Here is a 6,572-nt window from a genome sequence, read left to right on the forward strand (position 1 = left end):
AACGTGTAGAGATGCCTAGTAAACTATCAAGTGCTCTGCAAATTGTATAATTGTTTTAAAGTAAGTGGTTTGTCCAGGGGAGCTAGCAAAAATAAAGTGACAGGGGACTAACTCCTGTTTTTTTAAAAACTGAAACTACCGTTTTTTCTATATGTCATCCACAAAGCTATTTGCTTCAAAACTTTTCTCTTGTAGGTGTAAAATCAATGTTTTATTAAGCTTTTACACAAGGCTCTTTATGCGCCAGAATGCCTCCCTCACAGTGCAGATCTTTGTAGAACAAAAGGATACTCGCTCTGACATCCTACATATTCCAAGAGCAACTGTTGTCTCTATTGCAGAAAATCCATAAGGTGTAACACCTGTCCAATCATCCTTACAGCCAATAAGAAAATATCAAAATAAAGCTACGTGAACCTGATTTATGCAATATGTGTGTGTGTGTGTGTGTGTGTGTGTGTGTATGTATATATATATAATTTTGTTTTCCCCCTCATCCCTCAGGTGGCACTTAATAATTGGGGAAAATATTTCCTGGGATTATAAGACACACATTATTAAACACGTTAAGAGTTTCATTTGTCAGACTCAAACCCCATTTCTACAATCTCTATACCTTGGCCCCTGAAAATATCAGCTCCCAAAGTATACAGGTCCAGATCCAGGAACAGCTGGACAGACATCGTTAGTGTCTTCAAAGCAATTCTCACATGCAGGAGTAAAGACAGGAACAGGTGGTCTCTCTGCAGGGGACAATTCTGACCCCTTGGAAGCATTCCTTGATGGCAGAAGCCCTAACAGAAAGCATAGGAGCTGCCTACTACAGGCTAGCTTTTTATTCCCCTCAGCTGATGAGGTCACTAACATCCAGGGTATCTCTTTCCCTAACATAGGACCAAGTGAACGGGGGTTGAATGAAGAGAATCATAATCTTATGCAAAGCTGAAAAGAATTGAAGTGGGGCAGAGAATGCAATACATTTGATGCCATGACCCCCTGTTGGCAGACAAAATGTGATTATATGTCCCTACATGCACAAGAAATGCTCAGAAAACAAGGGAGGAAGGGGAGAAGAAAGCTACAGTCTTGCTTCATGCATATTTGCTCATTAGCACCTCACCTCACCCTGAGGGATTAGCATGCTGCAGCTGTAACAATATCATCTTTCATCAGAGGGGGAAACCCAAAGTCTCTGGGGCTAATCAGTGATGGGTACCCAAGACTCCAATTGTCCTACATAGCCCTGTAAGCCTGTGAGATCAGCAGAGTTTGAGGGGAGACTCTGTCACTCCTGGCTTCTCTTTATTATACTTTTTTCTCCCTCCTGAAGTTCCAATGTGTTTCAGAGTTGCCTCCTCTACTCCTGTCACCCCACCTTGCTCTTCCTTTGCAAATTTATTTGCAAATTCCTTATGGTTATATCACTATGTTAGGATATATCGGGGGGTCAGGGGCACACAAGAGTAAGAGATGCAATGTATTTACACCTTGAGCTGATTCATTAAGCCAACAACTAGTTTGGGGGCATTGACAATATAAAAGCCACTCTCTTAGATGTTGGGCACACATCACTGAACAACAACAAAAAAATTCCCATCTTTACAAGAATTTGTATTGTACTACATTTAAAATTTGGAATTAAATCCAATTTTCAAATCCTTCTTTTGCACCAAAGTAGAAGAGTGGAATGTGTTTATTTTCAATAGGTATAATTATTTTATTATTATTTCAAGAGATTATTATATTTCAAGATATTATTATATCATTATTTTAATTGGCCAATTAAGTCAATATTTTTCAAAGTGCCTTCTAAGTATTACTTTTACCAGAATCTCCCACCATGCTTTTCAAAATAAAGATTAATGGGCTCCATAGCAAGCCCACTCAATTAAAGTTTATGAGAAACCTTAACATTCTTAGCATGAATGGCCCCTAACCTTTGGGATAATCTACTAAAATAAAGGGGTTTTAAGCTCAAATAGTGGAAATTGCAGTGCTTTAGTAAAAGCTAAGGTGTCAGACCTGCTGCTTAACTAAAAAGGTAAGCTCAAATGGTAGGGTTGCAGGGACCAGCTATATAGTGTTTCCTGAACTTCCCAATAAAACCACTGAGGGCACCTATTAATCATGGAGCTTCCCAGACCCATTTCCCACAGATTCTGATCCAATGGGTCTGGATGGGGCAAAAAGTGATTCTTGGGTTAGCAACAAAGTTTAGGAAACAAAGAACTTTAGAATAAACGTGCTGATCAGAAACATCAGACCTATTCCATGCTCAGGAAAAACTACCCAGGAGACTACATTAGTCACTTTTATTTTCCCCCAGATTTACTGACTATTTTTTCCAACATGGATGTGTCCCTTTTTGCTTCTCCATTTTAGTTCTCTGCTGGGTTTATCTTTAAAGCTCAGCTATGTGAGTTCTGACCATCAAGGATGCAGCTTTCCTCATAAGACTCATCCATTTTATATCTATTACCCTAGCTACTCCCCCACTAGATTATTAGATCTTCAAGGGTAGGGACTAATCTTGTCAACCCCATACCCATCTAGAGCCTCTCCTTATTCACTGTTTAATAAATATTTACTCAGTGCTAGTCTGGTTAATAGGATTATGAGTGGTTAGAAAGTGTTCGGATCATTTTAGACCATATCTTGCAATCCTCCTCTGGCCCTGCAGTCAATTTTTCACCATTCCCTAAGTGAAACACTAAGTGTTAGTTCCTTTATAGAATACCCTGTAACACTTATTGATTCTCCTTAATGTCTCTTCTGCTCCCCCTACTCCAAGGGCAATCACAGAGTAGAACAAGGTGGGATAGTAAACAGAGATCAAAGTTGCACTTAAAAATGATCATACCTTAAAATTTTGTTTTGTCTGTAACACCTAGTTCTTGACCATTTAGCATTGTGGTGTTAAATAAAAGTGCACTATTTAAAGCAAGTGCATTTGTTTTGAATTTTTTTGACATTTGAATAAAATCTAATAACTGTCTGTCCTCATTTTTATTAGTATGGTGCACTGAGGTTTAAAATTAAACTTCTGAGATAAATCTGTGTAAAAACATAGGATTAAAAACTGGTTAAAATATGTTAAGCATGTTTAAAGGAAGGAAATGCAAAAGGAATGTGGCTTAAAGATATCCTTTTTGGAAAAATCTCTGACTGGCTTTTCAGAACAGAAATTGTGGCTGAGCATAGTGTATGAAGAGACAGTTCAAATAATAAGATAGGAGCAAAGACGGTTTAGAAAATGGGAAAAGTGGAAAGCAAGAAGGCTTTAGAGATACCCAGAACAGAATCCAGATCTTTACATGTCATGATCATGACCTTGGGCAAGTCACCACCTGCAAACAATAGCAAAATGCCTATAATTGTTTTGTATTTTTTCTGCAAAGATTCTTTGGGATAAATATGTACAAGTCTCTGAACTCCATGTTTTCTCCTCCTTATGTTATGTAGGGTAGATATTCAGAAAAAGAAAAATACAGGACAAATATTATGAGTTATAAACTTGTAAATTGTTACTGAATATACAAATAATGTGGGCCATTAGCATTGATTTCAGCTAGAAAAAAGAAAATTAATCCCTGTCCCAGTTAACTAGTTCATCTATTAAAGTTATCATATGTTAAAACAAAAAACAGAAGAGGAGAAACAAGCAAAGAGTTGTTCATCACACAACAGATTTTTAAATACATTCTTTGCCATTTCTTTTTTTGTTTGTTTCAGCTGAACATTTATTACACTCTTACTGTAGGCAGCTGCTAATGCCCTCAAAATACAAAGCTGAGTAACACACAACTTCACCTTCAAGGACTACAGAGAGACCAGCTATATAAAAACAGTTTCGTGGAAACATGTAGGAGAGAACAGTAAGCTAAGTGAAAAAACACTACACTACGGGATTTGAGATGGATATTTCACATAAGCAAAGTTCAGAGGCTTAAAAATACTGTCAGCCTAAAAATCTCACATTTTCACCTAATAACCTTAGTTCTTAGTCACCATGCCTTCAGCCATCTTACTTCTGCCTTGTCTATTTTTGCCACTCTGGACTCCCTTGGCTCTAGTTCACTCCTCCTAGCTCCTACTTTTCTGGGGGAACATTTTAGCAAAGCTATTTCAAAAGCGTGGTAAGTCTAACTGATCCAATAATTTTACTTATAGAAATTTATGCTAAGGAAACAGGGATGCTTTCAAAATCATAAATTACTTGTTATTTATATTAGCATAAAATTTTTCTCCCTAAATGCTTAACAGTAGGGTACTGTTGGATAACTTAAAATTCATCCACATAAGAAATTATTAAACCATTAAAATTTGTTTTTCAAGGAATATTTAATAACAAGATAGATAACATGTTTATCTAACATGCAATTTTGTCACTGCAGCTAAAGCAAAACATCCTGTTCACTAGGTGAAAAGGACCTCCTTTTATGTGTGTGTATTTCAGTACAATTTAAAAAATACTGCAATTATAATTTCAGAACTTCAGAATTTAAATAGGTACCAGTGTTCTCTCCTTTTTTCATATGAGCAAAGAAAATTCCTTTGAAAACCACTTGATGCTTGGACAAAAATTCCACAGCTATGTGCCCCGGAATCATTTTGGAGAGTCTTCAATATTCATGTACAAGGGAAGCTTCAATTCAACTTTTCAGAGAAGATATTCCAGCTCACATAATCTCATCAACCCAGAGAATGTTGGTGGCAATCACAGTGCAGGAGTGAAGAAGCGATTTCTTTACACAATAGTTATCGCATGCACCTACTTCTGCTGCCACCATTGATTCACCTGTGTTCAAGTTCATACTCACAATTTAACCTGATTCTGAATGTTCAGCCTGAATTTTAACTAATATTGCCTGAAGGTCAAAACCAGAGTTCTGAGCAAGAACCCTGGGGATAATGAGCAATGCTTCAGCAAATGCTTGGACTCCAAGTTGGGCCCTACCCTTTACACTGAGCTTATGTTTAATTAAGGTTTCTGCCATTGCCACTTCTACTGCACCAGCACCTGGAACCACACAGCCATCAACAATAGCATTTTTGACAGCTCTCAAGCCATCTTTTATTGCATCTTTGATTTGAGTGAGTGTGTGCTTATTTGGTCCTTTGACCAATAATGTGACAGAACGAGGATTGTTACATTTCTCAATAAAGGTGAACTTCTATTCTCCCAATGTATACTCATAGACAAGTCCCACATGTCCCAAACAGTCAGGATTTAGGTCATCAAAAGAATTTAGAGCTACTCCACCACAAGCAAGAGTCAGCCTCTCCATATTTCTCCTTTTGGCTCTATGCAGAGCTACTATGCCTTCTTTCGCAAGAGCATCTAAGGAAATGGGGTCAATTCCCTTTTGATTAATAACAATAAACCCTTATCTGAATCATCACAAACTCTTTTTCAGTTCTATTATTTTTTTAACTCTATCCTCAATGAATTTTCTTTCAGCTTTTACTAGTTTTTCTCTCTCTTCTGCATTCTTGTAAAAAATTCAGAATTCACTTCTGTTTTTTCATATTCTAATGACACATTGTATGTGAGGATGTAGGTATCTTCTACTCTTTTCTTCATATCAGGATGCCGGGCTCCATGGTCCAAAACAAGCCCTCTGATTAAGCTTGTGTCAGTTTCAGATTTATGTTTCATCTCCATGATCTCAACCATGAAGAGATCAATAGGTTCATCTTGCTTTTTAATGGCCAAAATGGAGTTCACTACAGCCTCTGTTAAGACATCTGCAAGTTCAGCATGAACTGTAGTACAAAGAAATGTTCTGGACACATCTATAAGTGTTTCCCTGTCCATCCTGCTGCTTACTTTGACTTGTTCCAAAAAGTGAAGGGCCTTTTCCTTTGCAGCTTCAAATCCTTCAGTGATTACTCTGGGATGAAGCCCTTCAGAAATGTAGAGATCCACCTATTTCAGCAACTCTCCAATGCTTAGGACATTGGAAGTAGTACCATCACCAGTTATGTCATCCTGGGGTGTTGCCACTTTTGCTATTAAGGAGGCTGTTGGGTCTTGAATTTGTATTTTGTGAAGCAGCACATTGCCATCTTTGTTAAGCTTGATGTCTCCAGTGCCAGAAACTAGCATCTTCATGGTGCCCTTAGGCCCCAAGTTGGTCCTAGCACATCCTGCAGCCTCCAAACCACACTGATGTTGACTGCCAGTGCCACCTGGGCTAAGGCCACCTTGGCCTTGGGGTTCAGGATCTTCACAGCTGCCGTAGTAGATCTAACAGAGGAAGAGGGGGAAAGCCAGCTTGTGGAGTGCCCAGAGCTGGCTCAGCATCTGTCATTTCATTTTAAATTGGTGTTTAATCTGCATTTATCTCACTATTATGCCATTTGGAAAGTAGGTCAACATTTCAATAAATTTTGAGTAACCACAAAGCAGTATTTCTTACATAGACTTTGAAGAGTTCATTAATCGCTGCTCTGTGCCCTTGGGTAAAGACTTCCCTGCCTTTTTCACCCCAAAATTTATCAGTCTTCCAAAATGAATGATGTATGTAAATCTTGAGTGGGCAACAGAATATTGCTAAATCCAAGCTTCA

The 6,572-nt window shown here is 38.1% G+C and overlaps 1 pseudogene; it reads right to left on the reverse strand.

The window, feature by feature from the left end:
- Nucleotides 1–4,652: 4,652 nt before the first annotated feature.
- Nucleotides 4,653–6,130, reverse strand: LOC105867089 (T-complex protein 1 subunit zeta pseudogene; annotated as a pseudogene).
- Between the last annotated feature and the right edge of the window lie 442 nt (nucleotides 6,131–6,572).

The sequence above is a fragment of the Microcebus murinus genome, chromosome X (assembly GCF_040939455.1).
Source record: "Microcebus murinus isolate Inina chromosome X, M.murinus_Inina_mat1.0, whole genome shotgun sequence".
Lineage (NCBI taxonomy): Eukaryota > Metazoa > Chordata > Mammalia > Primates > Cheirogaleidae > Microcebus > Microcebus murinus.